Here is a 17,736-nt window from a genome sequence, read left to right as displayed (position 1 = left end):
CTTGGGTTCATTAGAATTAATGATGGCCCCTTTCATCCTGAGGAAACCAAAAGCCATCTGCAAGCTACATTTGTGTGTTGAATGTGTGGTGCTGTTTGTTAGTAACATGCTTCAGGGGATAGGAAAAGATGCCAACTGCTCATCTGTAAGTGCATGGGGATGGGGAACACAACTAACTACTGAAATGCAGCCTTCTCAGGGCAGAACTGGGCAAATGTTGGCAGCATAGAACAATGCTAAACTGCTAGGACCTGGAAAATACTTTCATCTGGAGTGGATGGATGTACAGGGGTAATTTTAGAGAGGCGCAATGCAATTTTCCTACTTGGAATTTGACTGGGGTACCCCAGCTAGCACTCCAATGGGCTCAGTCATCAGTTGGTGTAAGTCTGCAAAGCTCCATTGACTTCACTAATTCAACAGAATTACACTGGCTTACATTTTTAGGAGCTTGAGGCCACTTCCATCTGTGGCGAGTAGAAGGCCTTTGAAAAGGATCACAAGTGGTCAGTTCTAAAGCTTTGCAGTCCCACCAGCATAGAATCAATCTTGTACTAATAGTGTAGTACTGATTGAAAAGGGATCCCTACTACTTTCCCATCATTGCTTCCAGGCCAGGGGATGTTTTATCATTTTCTATTGCCATTGCTGGAATGATGTACAAACTTGTAAGAAATGAGACAGTTCATTCTGGATATGCTGTACTCAAGATCCATTTTTCTTTGCTACTGGACTGCATATCTTGACAGTGCAGTTTCTGAGCTGAAGGCTATGACTGCTCTAAAGTGTATTTGATCACAGGCAACTGAGTTAAAAGAGGACATAAAAATTATAGACTGCGATGAGCTCTGGATGAGACCCGACAAGATTTGAATGATGCAGTTAACCACACCATTGTTGCTTAAGTACTTTTTAATGAGAAATCTCAAGTGATTAAGCCAGTTTTTCCTGCTTACAGTAAAATGAGATTTAAATCCCCCCTAAAGCATTTTTTTATTTTATTTATTTATTTACTTTGGTTTATATTTTAAGCCTATAGCTCTGGCAAAGTAGATCAGATGCTTCTACTCAGTCTATCAAAACTGAAAGATGATTAACTTAAACCTGATAAACAGGAACTCCAGGGGTGTCTCACCTTAGCATGATTGAAATTCTCTTCTGGCACTTGGGACCAGATGATAAACCTCCCCGTTTTTTGTACATCTAATAACCCTTCCCATAGACTCCCAACACCCATTCAAAAAGCCACCGGTTCCCTGTACTGCTTAGTTCCCTGTTGATAACTGTCCTGTTGTACACCCACCCAAAAAATATCATAACAAATTCCTGTTCTAGATTTTCCTCTAATCCTTTGGATCTCACACCTCCACATCGGACAGCCCTGCCCCTCTGAATCCACTGGCGACAAATTCCATCCCTCATTAGTCTCTCATCCCTATGTGAATGAGCAGACACTGTTCAACCTTCACACAGCTGCTGCCTTGATCAGATTAGGTAAGGTTAATGAGACATAGGCTACATCTACACTAGGAGTCAGGGTGGTGTTTCCCAGCTCGCATACACATACTTGCTCTAGTTCTCATTCAGCTAGCTTTAGTATAAATAGTAGCATAGTCATGGTAGCAGCAGAGGTGCTGCTTAGTTGTGTCGAGTACAAACATCCCCTGAAACTGCCCTAGCTCATAGCTACAGACTAAAATCAAGCCCATCCCATGGACCTCTCAAACTTTTTTTACACAATAAATCAGTTTCTTCTTCTGTCAACAATAAACCTTCACCACCTCGAGGAAAAAAAATATTTTGTTACTTATTGGTGTATATTTTCCAGATGAGGCACAGACATTTAGCCATGCAACTTCCACTGATGATGGGAGCCACAGACATGAGTAATGCATCTCTTCATGAAATGTACCTTGTAACTACAGTGGACCCTCCATTTTTATTTATTTATTTATTTTGGAACACCAACCTTATGAACAACTAGTTATATGGACCATTTTTCCTGACAGGAAGGGGCGTGGGTGTGTGTGAAAGTGATGTCAATGAAGAACAAGTTAATATCCCTTCATATGTTGATATCTCCAGTGCATTAGAAATTGCTTTGTAGTGGTGTGAAGGACAAGAAGAAAGTGATGCAGTGCCCCATACCACAACTTGTGTGACGTACCTATGGTGATTTTAAGAGAGCCTTAAATTAGAAAAGTTCCTAAAATAGAACTCCTTAGTCCTCAATCAGTTTGTTACAATAGGGGTTCTACTGATATTAAATCAAATGAAGGCACTTGGCCAGATCCTCAGGTGTGTCATGAAATCTATGGAACCAGATAAATTTACACCAGCTAAAGGTCTGATCCCACTTTGGGATTTTTTGCATTTCTTTTTTGAAACCTAATCTGTTGCCTAGTGACATTGTTTCTAAAAAAAGGAATCACTGTTAGGCATGCTTAAATACTACAATTGTAGTGTGCAACTATGATTAGTCTATGCTAACAACCATTCTAAGACATGCAAGAAATGGATGATTCTAGTCTTTTTTTCTTAAAAATGTAATATAGTTTCAGGACACACATTCCATCAGAATTTACCTCAGAGTGCAGTAGATTTTTAAACTGACAATTAGATTGATATATGTTGTTAGCAATCTAAAACTTCATTTCCACTCTAAAGGCAAGGATCAGTGGCTTGAAGGCTATTTAGTACTCTAACTCAAGTTAGAGTGGCTCACACTGGTTACAAGTTCAGGCTGTAATTTGTAGATGCCAATATTCACAATGTATTGTACGTTAGTGCCAGGCTTACTGAATGCATTAGAACATGGTAAGGGACCTGCTAAGCTTGACAGAAGCAAAGCCTGATAGACATACAGCCCTTCTCAAGGAACAAGCCAAGTCTTACAACTTGGTTTACTGTATTCAAGACTGAAAACACATTCATTTTACCCTGATTTACTCCTTACCTTCTCTGGTGCAAAAATGATCAAATAATAAAAAGACAATGCTAGTGTATATCAGGTATTTTGATCCTACAAAATCATTCAGAACTTTGCTACCTCAGGACAGAAGACAAGGAAATGCTTGAATAGGTTTACCAAGTATACTGACTGAACCCCATTCTGCTTGCCAAGACTAATCTGAACTGCTTCATGAGCTAGCTATTATAAGTGTGAAGCAGGTCAGCTCGGCCCTGTGGTGCTGAGAGAAGCAACTGCAATGTTTTGTAAGAGAGTGAAAGGTAAAAATCAGATCTGGAAGTCAGAGAGGAAAGAAGAGACCCCTCAGAGTAATGTAGGGTCCTGCACATCAACATGTTCACCAGCATAATACAGTTTTGCTTTGGGGCCAGATCCTAGTCCCATTGTAGTCAATGAATTTTGCATTCAGTGTCACTGGAGCAGGAGCCCCCTCTTAGTTTAGCAAGACCCCTTCCTTCAATGATATCCACTTGAATGGATCCCACAGCATCCTTTTATCTTCAGTGAGACTCCACACGGGTGACTGTGAGCATCTCATTGCAAGATTAGGGCCTCAAGGCTTAAGGCCTCACACTCACAAAGGGAGCTGCTTCTGAAGATCCTTACATGCACACCCATCCCCGCAGGTGGATTGCTTTTCAGGGTGCGTTAGAGGCCTTTTACTTCTCAGCTGAGAAAAGCCCAGGGACTTGGCAGGTTCAGGGTTACTACTGGCATCCTTTGCATGGAGATCTGTCTCGCTGAAATGTTCCATCAGCAAACTGTCCTAACAGCAGGGACAGGAGTAAATTCCAGATACAAACACCATATTACAATCTCATGAATTCAAGGGCTAATCGGCATTTTTTGTGGCATTCCGCAAACTGGAAGCTTTCATTAATGAGGAAGTTAACCACAGTGTCTCCATATTGTGATATGCTGCTGAGCTGTTAACTCAGCCTTGCAGGAAACTGTCTCTGGAGGTAACATTTAAGAGTAGCACAGATGAGAGATCATCCCTCCATTTCTCTGTTCCCGTCAATAAGCTGTGAGCTTTAAAGCTTAAATGGGACCACTTAAAAGCTAGTAAGCACAAGAAAGTTCTCTCTCCCCTCTGCATCACACCTAACTTTCAAAACATGGAGGAAATTAAATGTAAAAGGCTCTGTTAATGCCATGTGATGGATGCACCATTAAAATTGCAAGTAGTAAGATCATGCAAAAGGTTTAAGAAGCATAATTTGATTGTATTCCACATACTTTCCATTCTTTAATCATGTTTCTGGATAAGGGGGTAGTCATGGCCTGTCCTGCGCACTGGTGAAAAGGAGCAGAAGAGGGTGTAAGGTTATACCTTTGCACTAGTATAGCACACCTTGCTTTTTCTGCCCTGGGAGGGGGAAGGCTCTGCAGAGCCACTATATTCCTCCCGTCCCCCACTTTGGACAGGTGGATAAGAAGAGGCAGGGAGGGGAGTGGGAGGAGTCTTGACTCAGTCCCTGCAATATGCCCAGTGCCTGTCACACTGGTGCACTGGGGAGTATATGCTGTGATGCTAGATGTGGTGAAGTTTATTCTCTCTCTGAAGCTGTAGGAGGGAGGTACTGACTCCTTGAACTTCCTCCTGGCTGCTCCAAGGGCAGCCCTTTGTTTTGGGCTGGCTTACAAACTTATGATTTAGCCCAATGTGGTATTTCTGTAAAATGTGACGTGGCCAGAACCTTGCCCTGTGTAGAGGGAATCCCTGGGTGGTGGAGAACCAGCTGAGTGGCTCCTAATCTAGCTCCTATCTGGGCCCAGAACAATAATCTTCATGTCCTAGAACAATCTGTTGTTGGGGCCACAGGCAGGCAGACATGAATTAGAGCAGCCCTCAGGGCTCAGGAGCTGAACTAGCCCCAGTAGTGAGGGGGAGAAGCAAAGGTGCCAGGAACCTGTGGTGTATTGAAAAATGTGCTTAAAATTACAAGCTTTCACTTTAAATTTGTAAGGGGTTTCCTGGTTCTGCATTTCAAATGTGCTAAAAGGTCTAACTCTGCTCCCATTTACCGCAATGGTGGCAAAGTTAGATCAACGCTGAGCGCTTTTGAAACTCTGAATGCTCAGAGCAGGTTCAACAGTGAGATAGACAGCTGGGTCTCCAACCTGCCTTGGTAAATGAGGCAGTACTCAAAGACTGTACATAATTCCAGCTCCTATCCAAATGGCTGCCTGTCTTGTTTGTTTGGCTTCAGGGAAATTGGCATCGATGGTCATGTAAATGTCACGAGTCATGACATGTTGACAGCTCAGATTTGTAAACTCTATCTCTTTTGTCAAGATACTTTATCTCCCTAACGCTTTGTGTTTCTGCTAAGAGAACAACTAGGCAGGTTGTCATAAGAACAGCCATACTGGGTCAGGCCAAATGTCCATCAAGCTCAGTATCCTGTCCTCTGACGGGCCAATGGCAGGTGCCTCAAAGGGAATGAACAGACAGGTTATCATCAAGTGATCCATGCCCTGTCACCCAGTCCCAGCTTCTGGCTAACAGAGGCTAGGGACACCATTCCTGCCCATCCTGGCTAATAGGTCCATCAATGGCTATCTTCCAGGAATCTATCTAGCTCCCTTTTGAACCCCGTTATAGTATTGGCCTTCACAACACCCTCTGGCAAAGAATTCCAGAGGTTGACAGTGCGTTTGTGTGGAAAAAATACTTCCTTGTGTTTTGTTTTAAACCTGCTACCTATTAATTCCATTTGGTGGCCCCTTTGTTCTTGTATTACGAGAAGGAGTAAATAACATTTCCTTATTTACTTTCTCTACATCACTCATGATTTTATAGACCTCTCTCATATTCCCCCTTAGTTACCTCTTTTCCAAGCTGAAAAATCTCAGCCTTTTAATCTCACCTCCTACGGAAGCCATTCTATACCCCTAATCATTTTTGTTGCCCTTTTCTGAACCTTTTCGAATTCCAAAATATCTCTTTTGAGATGCGGCGACCACATCTGCACGCAGTATTCAAGGTTTGGGTGTACCATGGATTTATATAGAGGCAATATGATATTTTCTGTCTTATTATCTATCCCTGTCTTACTGATTCCCAACATTCTCTTCGCTTTTTTGACTGCCGCTGCACATTGAGTGGATGTTTTCAGAGAACTATCCACAATGACTCCAAGATTTCTTTCTTGAGTGGTAACAGCTAATTTAGACCCCATCATTGTATACGTATAATTAGGATTATGTTTTCCAGTGTGCATTACTTTGCATTTATCAACATTAAATTTCATCTGCCATTTTGTTGCCCAGTCACCCAGTTTTGTGAGATCATTTTGTAGCTCTTTGCAGTCTGCCTGGGATTTAACTATCTTGAATAGTTTTGTATCATCTGCAAATTTTGCCACCTCACTGTTTACCCCTTTTTCCAGATTGTTGTCCCCTAAAGGTGGATTCCCATAATTATAAGTGCTAATATACCTCTCCATCAGTTAAGCCCTTTGCTCACAGCTAATATATGCAACAGGAAAATGTTGATAATAATACCGTAAAAGACCGTTGGGTCTGACTCCTGGTAGGAGGAAGGATGTTAAATTGTGGTTGGAGGAAGAAAAAGAGGAAGAAATGATGGAAAGGTAAATTTAAAAGCAAAAGAGAAGTAAGGCAGAATTAAAAATACAGCTTTTTATTGTGTGCACAAGAAAATAGCATAATGCTCATGCATGCTTTAAAACCAGGGTGTAAATTCTTGAAATTGGGGGGAGGAAAGGAGCAGAAAACAACCAGGCACCTCATCTTGCCTAAATTATGCTTTGTCTTTTAGGACTATGTGAATAAACTGTGTTAGTGCACATATTTAATTGTATTGGAGAAGAAGAATATTTGCCCCTAATTACTAGAGACAGTGGAAGAATGGGAAGGAGGAGTCACTAAAATATTGATAAATTTCTAAATAATTTTCAATCTGCGGGTTTTGAAATTTGGATAAAAACTTGTTTTTGGTCATCCTTCCTCCCGCACTTCCATTCCCTTCTTCTGTTTTGCCAATGAAAAATGGAGAGAAAAGATGAGGGGAAAAGGGAAAAAACACATACTGATTTCGTTTTGGTGTTTGGGTTTAGCTGAGGAAAAAATACTTTTTTTTGGTAAAAATTTCCATTTTTGAAAAAAAGCTATTTCATGATGACAAATTTCAACCAGCTCTCCCAACTATCTACTACTCTTAGCTCCCTGTAAATAGCAATATTGTTGCCTATTTTGGCTTAGTTTGTCTACATGTAAATAATCCCAGAGCTTCTTGTCTCAGAACAAAAGGCATAACTTGAAACAGTGCCCCTTCAAGACCTGAAGTACCAGTATACTACGATGTGTGTGAATCTGTGGTATGTCATGTAGGTTTATGAACCACTAAGCCAGCCTCTCACAAGGCTTGTTTGTGTTTTGTAACCACAACCCAGAGTGAGGGGAGCAGGAATATCACCCCCCCGCACAAGGGAACATTCAGAGTTACTCTGCTTGGTACCTTGCAGGTCAGAGCCCTAAGGGTAGAAAAATCAGGTGCTTAATGTTTCATATCGAGCTGATTGGGAATTTCCCATCTGAATGATTTTCTGACCAAAAATGCAGTTTCTGCAAACTCAAAATTTCCTGTGAAAAATTTTGATTTGCCAAACATGTTCAATTTTCTGTCAGGAAAATATAACTGAAATATTTCATTTGGGGTTGGTTTGACCCAAATCAGAATATTTCATCTGATCCAAAATATTTAATTTGGAATCGATTAAAAAAAATCTTTAATCCTTCATTTACTTATGTAATATTGGCTTATGGGAGTTGTTCCAGCTCCCATTCTCTCTTATGGACCAGGCTCTCTGGAGGACTACTTCTCCCATAATGCATTTTGTCCAAGTGGTGGATCATGCAGAGTCACATGATTCTGTTTATTATGGAAGATCTCATTCCAGTCCCCATTCTCTCCTTTGGCCCAGGCTCCCTGACTGGACTACCTCTTTCATAATAAATAGTCATGTGACTCTGCATGATCCACCACTTGGACAAAATGCATTATGGGAGAGGTAGTCCTCCAGAGAGCCTGGGCCAAAGGAGAGAATGGGGACTGGAACTACAACTCTCATAAGGCAATAGGGAAATACAGTTCAAAAAGTGAATCAAAACAGTCCTATTTGGGGAATGTCAAAGTTTTGTTTGTTGAAATGAAACATTTTGATGTTTCCAAATAAAAAAAAAATTCAGAATTTCCTTTCCACATAAACTGTCGGCATTTAAACTCCTAGTCCCACTTCAGGACACAAACGAATGTTGACATGTCTGAATTGTCTGAAGGACGGAAACTCTGAATTTTGTTCCACTTTAGTTTGATGGGACAGTTAGAGTGTGATTACTGCACATATTGCAGAGCAGTGGTTCTCAAAACCACCACCTGAGCTGAAGGGAAAGAAGAGGCTAAAGAATAACTTTTCTCAATGATGAGGAATTGATCCTAATCCTGCACCCTTAGTCAGTGGGCATTTTGTCACTGACTTCAATTGTAGCAGAATCAAGGCCTTCATGTGGAAGCCTTGCTTCTCTGCAATACGCAACCAAAGCTTTCTTAAAAGACAAATTATTAGTTGGGCTCCTGCTTGACCTAACACAAGGGCATTTCACATTAACCAAACATCAGCCCTGATCAGCAGCAACTGTAATCTGATTTAAAGAGCTGTCATATGTACACATGAAAATTAAAGAGTATTAGGGGCCAGCATGTGGCAATAGCTCTGCTGGTCAATCAGGATGAAAGGCACCTGTCATAGAGTTATTTCTGGTTTAAGAACTATATTTATCCTTCAAGTGTGTCATATTTACCCTTCCCAGGCTCAACAGAGATGAAAATGCAAAGAAAAAGAGAAAAGTTGGAGGAAGAAGCAATAGGTAAGATGCTATGAACTGTGACATGGATTTCACTGAGTTTAGTACCTGGACTGATTGCAGGATTGCCAATGTTGCATTCAATCTATCATCATAGTGTTCATTCACTTAGCAGGGTTAAGTCCCTCTGAAGTTGCTCATGCTCGTCTCCTAAATAACCTAAATAAGTGTGTTGTATATGGATTTTGCCATCTCACTGCTCACAACACTTTTCCAGGTCTCTAATAAATATATATTCAACACTCATCATAGTATAGACTCCTATAGCGCCTCACTGTTAATTGCATTGATGAGAGTTTGAAACTCACCAATGTGCAAGTGCTGTGTGGGTAATATTGGCATTGATGTTTTAGTCCATCTTTGCATTCTAGATGTTACCTTGAGGTTATTTTATAAAACCTTGCTTCAGAAAGGTGATGCATACCTGTACTTAAAGGTGGAAATGTCACTAAAACAAAGTATTTTATAAAATCTTGATTCCTAAATGGAATTTAGGAATGTTTTTTCTTTTTTTGATGATCACCCAGGATTAAAAAATGATTGCAGTGGATCATAGCTCTGATGCCAATAAAAATGTGAATCAAAATATTTCCATTTGTAGTAGGGAAATATTCGTGAAGCACACCCAACAGTATCAATAATTTGTTTATATACAGCAGTATTTTAAATGGTTTAAGAGTATGCCCATTTGTTTATCTATGGGGAGAACTCCTTTCAAAATTATGTCTCATGTATCTTGTTTAATGTTTACACATCTCATTAAAGTTCTCTTGAGTTCATGCTCTGTAAAATGTCTCTGCCATAGTCTGGCAACCTTTAAAAATGATCATTCCTCTCCCTTATACAGACTGGGGACAAACTGGGCCAGGAAATGTTTTTGGAAAAACAAAACAAAAACACTTTATATAAGGTTATGCATTGTGGCTGGAATTTTCAAAGGCTCCTAAGAGAGTTAGGCACCCATATTACCTTGAAAGTCAATGAGAGATGGGTACCTAACTTCTTCAGTCACCTTTGAAAATACCAGTCTGTATGATGATCCCTAGTACAGGTGTGAGATTTTGATGTCGTCTTCAGTACAGATTCAAAGAAACACCCTGGATCATGCTTCTGAGCATTCAGGTTTGTGTTTGTACTAGTAAACAAAGGCTGCATGCTAAGCACTCTTGAAAATCTGGCCTTTTTTTCAGGCCCTACATGTGAGCGGCTCTTCTGAAATCTGCCTCTGATTGTGGGCGCTGGGCCCTTGAAAAGCCCCTACACCCTTTTTTTTTCAAACTTTATTTCAAACCCAGATTTATTCAGATGAGGCAAAAACTCCAGCTCCATTCTGAATGGTTCACATCTGAAGTTTAAAAACCCAAACTTTTTTCAAGTGAACCAACCACTGGAAAAATTTCCAAATAAATTTTAATAAAGGAAACATATCTTTCTCCCCCCCCCTTCATTCAAGCAACTCAAGAAACGACAAAATGTATTCTTGGTTCCTTTCCAAACCAAATTCATTCTGTGTTGAGACTAAGCATGAGAAATCGGTTGAGAAGCTTATGAGCATATGAAGATTTTGTGTGGGTTTGTTACCAGGTAACATTTAGGTCACGTGGCAGTCTGCCTCCACATCTCTCCCCGCACTACACTGATGCACTGTGACACACCGCTAAAAGGAAAAATAGCTGCTTTTTCACAGTGGAATAAACACTGACATAAAATGAGTACAGTATTTCTGATGGTCCATATACTGTAAGCTCAAAACTCCTAACACCGGCGGCCGGAGCCCCGGGCCCTTTAAATCAACACAGGAGCCCCGGGTGGCATGGGCCAGGCAGCCTGGAAGGGCTTGCTGGGGGGATGCTGAGCCCCCCCAGCCCCGCCCTTCCATCCGAGGCCCCGCTCCTTCCGGGGGCTGGAGCCGCCACGGCCCCGTACCGGTAAGTGTCCTCAGTTACTTTCACCCCGTGTGAGGGGGTCGTAAGATTATGTAGGTGGGGGGGAGGGTTTGCAGTACTGCTACCCTTACTTCTGCTGGCGGCGGCGCTGCCTTCAGAGCTGGGCAGCTGGAGAGCGGCGGCTGCTGGCTGGGAGCCCAGCTCTGAAGGCAGAGCCACCACCAGTAGCAGTGCAGAAGGCTGTCATGGTATGATATTACCACCCTTACTTCTGCACTGTTGTCTGCAGAGCTGGGCTCTCAGTCTGCAGCTGCCACTCTCCGGTCGCCCAGCTCTGAAGGCAGCAGCACAGAAATAAGAGTGGCATGGTATGGTATTGCCATTCTTACTTCTGCGCTGCTGCTGGCAGGGCGCCACCTTCAGAGCTGGGCGCCCGGCCAGTAGCCACCACTCTCCGGACACCTAGCTCTGAAGGCAGCGCAGAAGTAAGGGTGGTAACACTGTGACCCCCCACCCCCAAATAACCTTGTGACCCTCCCCCCGCCCTGACCTTCCTTTTGGGTCAGGTCCCCCAATTGACGAAACTCTGGTCTCCACCATTAAATCAGTATAGTATAGGGCAAAAGCACACAAAAGACCAGATTTCATGGGGGGGAGACCAGATTTCACAGTCCGTGACGTGTTTTTCATGGCTGTGAATTGGTAGGACCCTATCTATTGGACAGTGATGTAAACTTACAGTGATGTTCAGATGTGTCTCAGTGAAGTTAGTTTTTAGATGAAACACAAAAAGTTCAGGAATCTCTGCAAACACTCAGAATGAAAACCATCAGTTGTCTCCCGCTGGGGTTTTGACTAGATTCCTTTGCTACTTTATTTTTAATTCTGAACCCATGCCGCGTATGATTCTTAAAGCGAGAAAGAGATTGTCATGGGAACCACTGCTCACTAATGAGAAGATACTTTAATAATGGACTGAAGTCACATCGCAAGGCAATTTAGCCTTCTTTCTACTCACATAATGTATTAGAAGTTTATGACTTGGTTATGTGATGTCTGATTTCTGAGCACTTACAGTGCAGTCCACATAGCATTGTTTGCATATCAAGATATGTTTGGGGTTTGATTCTGCAAGCTGCTGGCCATTCTCACCCAGACCAATAAACCACTCAAGTACATGCTTCAATTTAAGCACAGGAGTCATCCTGTTGAAGTCAATGGAATGTTCACTTGCTTAAAGTTACCCATGTGTTTAATGACAGGTTTCAGAGTAACAGCCGTGTTAGTCTGTATTCGCAAAAAGAAAAGGAGTACTTGTGGCACCTTAGAGACTGGGAGTGGCTAAGTCATTATGCAAGGTAGCCTATTTCCTCTTGTTTTTTCCTCCCCCCCCCCCAGATGTTCTGGTTTAACTTGGATTTAAACTTGGAGAGTGGTCAGTTTGGACGAGCTATTACCAGCAGGAGAGTGAGTCTGTGTGTGTATGGGGGTGGGTTTTTGGAGGGGGGTGAGGGAGTGAGAGAACCTGGATTTGTGCAGGAAATGGCCTAACTTCATTATCATGCACATTGTGTAAAGAGTTGTCACTTTGGATGGGCTATCACCAGCAGGAGAGTGAATTTGTGTGGGGGGGTGGAGGGTGAGAAAACCTGGATTTGTGCTGGAAATGGCCTAACCTGACGATTACTTTAGATAAGCTATTACCAGCAGGACAGTGGGGTGGGAGGAGGTATTGTTTCATATTCTCTGTGTATATATAAAGTCTGCTGCAGTTTCCACGGTATGCATCTGATGAAGTGAGCTGTAGCTCACGAAAGCTCATGCTCAAATAAATTGGTTAGTCTCTAAGGTGCCACAAGTACTCCTTTTCTCCATGTGTTTAAGCGCTTGCTGGCTCAGGCCACTGTGCTCACAGGGTTAAACTCCCCTGGGAGCTGTTGAGTCCCCCTGACAATAACGGGAGTTCTGTGGGCAGAGCAGGGCAGTATAATGCCCCTACGTGTTTAGATGAAAGCAAGGATGTTGTCTCATCTTTCACTCTAACCGCATTTTTTTAAAGTAGACTTCAAAGGAAATAGCTAAATTATTTATGAAAGCTAGCCATTAGACTGGATGCAGTCACAGAATATCTATCTGCCCACACACACACGGAGCAGCTGAATCATGGGTTACCATCTTTGTCAGTTAATTACAATATTATTAGGAGATGAAAAGAGGGAAACAAGACATTACAGACAAGCAGGGATGAGAGAATGAGGTGGGAAGGGAGAGCAGCAGGAGGCAGCACGTGTGGCCTAGATGGTTTAAAGATGGCTCCCATATTTCATGAATTCGCTTGAGGTCTAAAGATGGGTCCCTCAGAAGAAGCTGGGCTCATTCTGTTACTGAGCAATCTTGCATTTTCTAATGACAGTGGGCTACTGATGCTCATCTTCACCCATCCACAGTCCATGTCGCTCTTCTGTTGTGTGAGAATGGTTCATGTGTCTAAAAGGATTCCTGTTATCTATGATGTAAGTGTTAGATAGCCCCGGTGAGTGAGTTAAAAAAGCTTCTTCAAACTTTGAAACAAGGAACAGTTTGATTAAAGAAACTTTGCAAGTAGAGACAACAGAACAAATAGTTTACCAGTACGTCATAGAAACTCAGTTTAAATGTGCCAGACTAATCAATATTTACTCATTGTTTAGCCTACACGGTATCAAACCATTGTCTGCTTTAGCTACCTAGTACGAGACCTTTCTCAGGGCTGATTAGATATGGGCTGAAAGATCGACAATGGGTCTGATCCAAAACCCCTTGAGGTCAAGGGAAAGACTCCATTTGACTTCTCTGGGCTTTGGATCAGGCTCAGTGGCATGTTGTTCCTAATTAGGGTCTGGTTATGCATGGGTGGAAATCCCACTGAGTACAGCAGGAGTTCCACACATTGCAGGGTCATGGCTTTACCTATGGCCCTTCAGTGTGAGTGATGTTGATTCAGCCAGAGGACTTAGTGTTTTGATTCTGATGGCTGTGCTGTTTTTTTTCCTATTCATTTTTTTAAACAGCACTAAGAAATGTGTATTGTCCCATATGTGCTTGTTCTTATCAAGAAGAAATTGAGCTAGATATCTAGGCAGTGTGGCCTGGTGGATAGGGCATGGACTGGGACTCAGGGGGTGTGGGTTCAATTCTTGGTTCTGCTGGTGTCCTGCTGGGTGACCTTGACCAAGTCACTACCCTGCCCAGTGCCTCAGTTTCCCCATCTATAAAATGGGGGTAATGTCACTCACCTTCTTTGTGTAAAGCTCTTTCAGTGTTTCTTTCCAGTACCTTTTCTAAGTGTTCACTTTATAGGTTAATGGAAATCAAATCAAAACAAAAATTAACACTTACAAACGTTTAATCTTGTATGTGGTCTCAAAAAATGCTCAACAGTCTTAAAAAATAGTTTCTTTGAGGAAACCCAAATCGTCAAAGAGCAATATTTTGAAAATATGATATGACAAAATATCACAATATCCACTGTGAAATTAAATAATCCACTATTTTATTTCCCTCTTTTCAGCCCCAGTCCAGCAAAGAACTTAAGCATGTGCCCAGCTTTAATGATGTGTGCAATCTCATTGAAGTTAGTGGGACTACTCCCTTGCTTAAAGTTAGGCATATGCTTAAGGACCTTGCTGAATCATCGCCTTAGGCCTTCATCCTCCAAGCTGCTCAAGGGAGAAAGATCCTTGTGTTGGTGTGGAACCCTGTTTATGTCAATGGGACTTTGACAGGGTGTACAAACACCGCATTGGATAACAGGGGGTTAAGGAGCTGCTCTGGACTCAGCCAGCTCTGACCCGCTATACCTGCAAGACATGGACAGGATGGAGGAGGAGTTAAAAGGGAAGCAGAGAAGTTCACTTGTGGGCAGACCAGGGAAGGGAATACTTCTTCAGTCCCTGAGAAAAGGTCTGGCTGAAGCTAGGAGCTTCCCATACAGCCCTTCCCGGAGAGTGTCTTCCCTCTATCTCTCACTAACTCAGTTTATCTGCGTTAATTTCCCTGGCTTGTTGTTAATGGATTACCCTGGACGGGGAGAGACTTTGGAGTGACCTGGCTTGAGGGCCAAGTCACAGGAAGAGGCAGGCTACCGCAGAGGCTGAGCAGCAACTGTCAGGAGACCCCCCCCAGTGGAGAGAGAGTTACTGTGCCATGCAGAGACATCAGTGGTAAGTTGACCTGTTCACAGACTCCTTGCTGGTACAGGGCTATGCCTGAATTCAGCAGCTTGTAGGGTCAGGCCTTAGGCTGTATGATCCTTATTGCATGTTCTCACAACAAGTTCTCCCCCCGCCCTTCAAACACACACACCCTTGGCATTCCCCCTCTCTCCCTCACAAAGTAAAGATACTTAAAATTTAGTTTAAGCCTCCAAATGACTGATTTATCTTCAATATACAGTCTTTGGCTACTGGCAACTGCTACTTTATCAACCAAATCCATCTTATGGAGGCAAGTATCTAGAGACAGCTAGAGCAGACAACATGAGCTTTCAAGCAATGTTCTAAATCCAGCTTGTCCTTAAGTATTGCATTTGGAGAATAAACAACTTCCTCCAAGTAAGACAATGTCCAGCTCGTCTAACCTCTGTCCTTTTTAATACAGTAGTACTAGGCATTCCTGGGAGCACAAGTGAGGTACAGAGGGCCAAATGTTTAAAAGCAATATCAGGTGGTTCTTCTGTAGGCTATGTTTTCTCTCTTGTTTGGAATTCAACGAATAATGTAGTGGAGTAGCTCCTTTGTCAGCTGCAAAGAGAAACATTAGGCAGCAGCTAACTGATTGATTGATGTGCTCTAATTCCACTTGGTACTAATTCCTGTAAGGTTACAATGAGGTAGCTCGCTTAAATGGGAATTTTTAACAAAAAGAGGAAATAAATCAATAGAATGGCTTTATCCAGGTATGGGGAAAGATACTCGTGATCCAGGCTGCTGTAATTTTTTGGGTACCCAACTTGAGGCATCTTAAAGGGGCCTGATTTTTCAGAGGAAAAGTAGACTGTACTTTCTGAAAATTGGGTCCCCTTAAGGGGTCTCATGTTGAACCCCACCCCTCAACTATTTGAAAATATAAGTCCCGTTTCCCACATTTCTCGGAATGCTGTATACAGATGTGCTCTACAGTATGTGATGGCACAAAATGTGGCATTAAGATAATTGTAATTAGTCACGGCTCAATCTAAGCTGCACCAGGCACATCAAGTCAGAAAAGCAGGTGCTGCACATTCTAGTGCAAGCACGGTCCCTGGTTTCATAAAATCCAACCACGGCAGCGCTTGGGGAATTGCTACAGTGATGTGTTAATGATGATTTCTACTACAGTTGGGTCACTAGGCACGACGTAGGATCTGGATTGGGGGCTGTGGTGCTTGGTACCATACAAACACAGAGTAGAAGGACAGTCTTAGCCCTGGAGAGCTTACGGTCTCATTCAATATGAGATGTAACAGTTGGTATAACAATCAGTCGGAAGGTTGGGGGAAAGAGGACAAGGTAACAGGCAATAAAAATGGGTGTTAACAGAGGCCAGTTGTATATGCAGCTAGGTAGGTCCTATTTTGATATTGTTTATCTCCTGTATGTCTGTGTATATAATATATATAAGAAGTCCCCTAATTACCACATTGCTACTATACAATACCAAAGTATATATTTCATGGTAATTAATGAGTAATCCACTGGATGCAATGGTTGAGATTGTCATAGTTGCCTAGCGTTTTAGCCATGCAGGCTACATTGACAAAGGGGATTTAGACTGAGCGCTGCACCACCTAAAGTTTAAGCACCCTGCTACCTAGTGGAGGTGCCCAGAAGCATAAGAGGAGAGAGATACCTAATGGGATCCACAAAAGCCAGGTTGCTGAGAGGGGAGCCACCTGAGACAGCCAGCAGGAAATATTGAGGAGCAGGGTGTGGCCTAATCCCCGCCCCTTGTGACACTTCCCAAGGGTACCCAGGGTCATGAGGCACCTGCCCTCAGCATGATAGTCTTGTATATGCCTGCTGTAAATCAGCTCCCTGAATCCACCAGCCTCCGGTACCACAAACCTGCCCTCCAGGCCTCCACAGGCCCTGCTCTCAGTACGGGTTAGTGATAGATGCAACCCCATATCCTTGACGCATCCCTCTGTTAGGTGGCCTCAGAGCACATCCACCAGATCAGGCCCCACAGGCAAGATGGGCAGGGAATGTCTAGTTTGGGAACCCTGATGGGGCCTAGGCATGAGCGTCTAGATGTAGGTGCTTGTTCATACACCCAATCGCAGATTTTTAGGCATCTTGGGGACTTTATGGGGAGAAACATAGGTGCCAAGGGAAAGTGGGCACCTACAGGGCTAGGCAGCAGTTCAGTAGGGGTTTTGAAGATCTAAAATTTTGGACGTAGGTGTTTACATTCATTTGTGGCACTAGCCCCCAAATCTCATTAAAATTTAACTAATGAATCCCGCTATTTAGTTTTGAAAATCTCCTTCAAAGAGATGTTTGGCTGGCTGGCTGTATTTTTCTGGCTTGCTTTGAATCTGCTCAAGTACTGTGAGTTTGAACATTTGACGTGAACTCTAATGTCACTGGGATTGTGTTCCACTGAGGAAAGACTGAAAAATCAAGTGTAGAGAAATTCAGCAAATTATATATACACTGACATACACATCCCAGATATAGGCCACCTTGTTGTATCAGTCTCACTTTTGGGGTCAGTAGATTTCTCTCCATAACAGGCAGCACAAGCATCCCTTCACCTATATTTAAAAAAAACAACAACCTTTTGACCCAGACGGATGCTTGAATCATGTGGGGGAATGTATACACATTCAAACTAGTTTTGTCATCTGGAAATAGTGTGTGAAACTCCAGACTCCCCAGGATTCACCTAGCCATTGTAAAGCAATAGCTCAGTTGCTTAAATGTGAGAGTACCAGGCTGTAATCCAATAATTCTGCAATTAAGTTGT

At 42.6% G+C, this 17,736-nt stretch overlaps 1 protein-coding gene across 1 annotated transcript in view; it reads right to left on the bottom strand.

Annotated features, from left to right (window-relative positions):
* LOC144270458 (pinopsin-like) overlaps positions 1–17,736 on the bottom strand; it is a 152,712-nt gene that overhangs the window by 53,878 nt on the left and 81,098 nt on the right. The gene's annotated exons all lie outside the window — the stretch shown is intronic.

The sequence above is a fragment of the Eretmochelys imbricata genome, chromosome 9 (assembly GCF_965152235.1).
Source record: "Eretmochelys imbricata isolate rEreImb1 chromosome 9, rEreImb1.hap1, whole genome shotgun sequence".
NCBI lineage: Eukaryota > Metazoa > Chordata > Testudines > Cheloniidae > Eretmochelys > Eretmochelys imbricata.
Note: the sequence above shows the minus strand (reverse complement) of the source record. Positions and strands in the feature narration are given on the sequence as shown.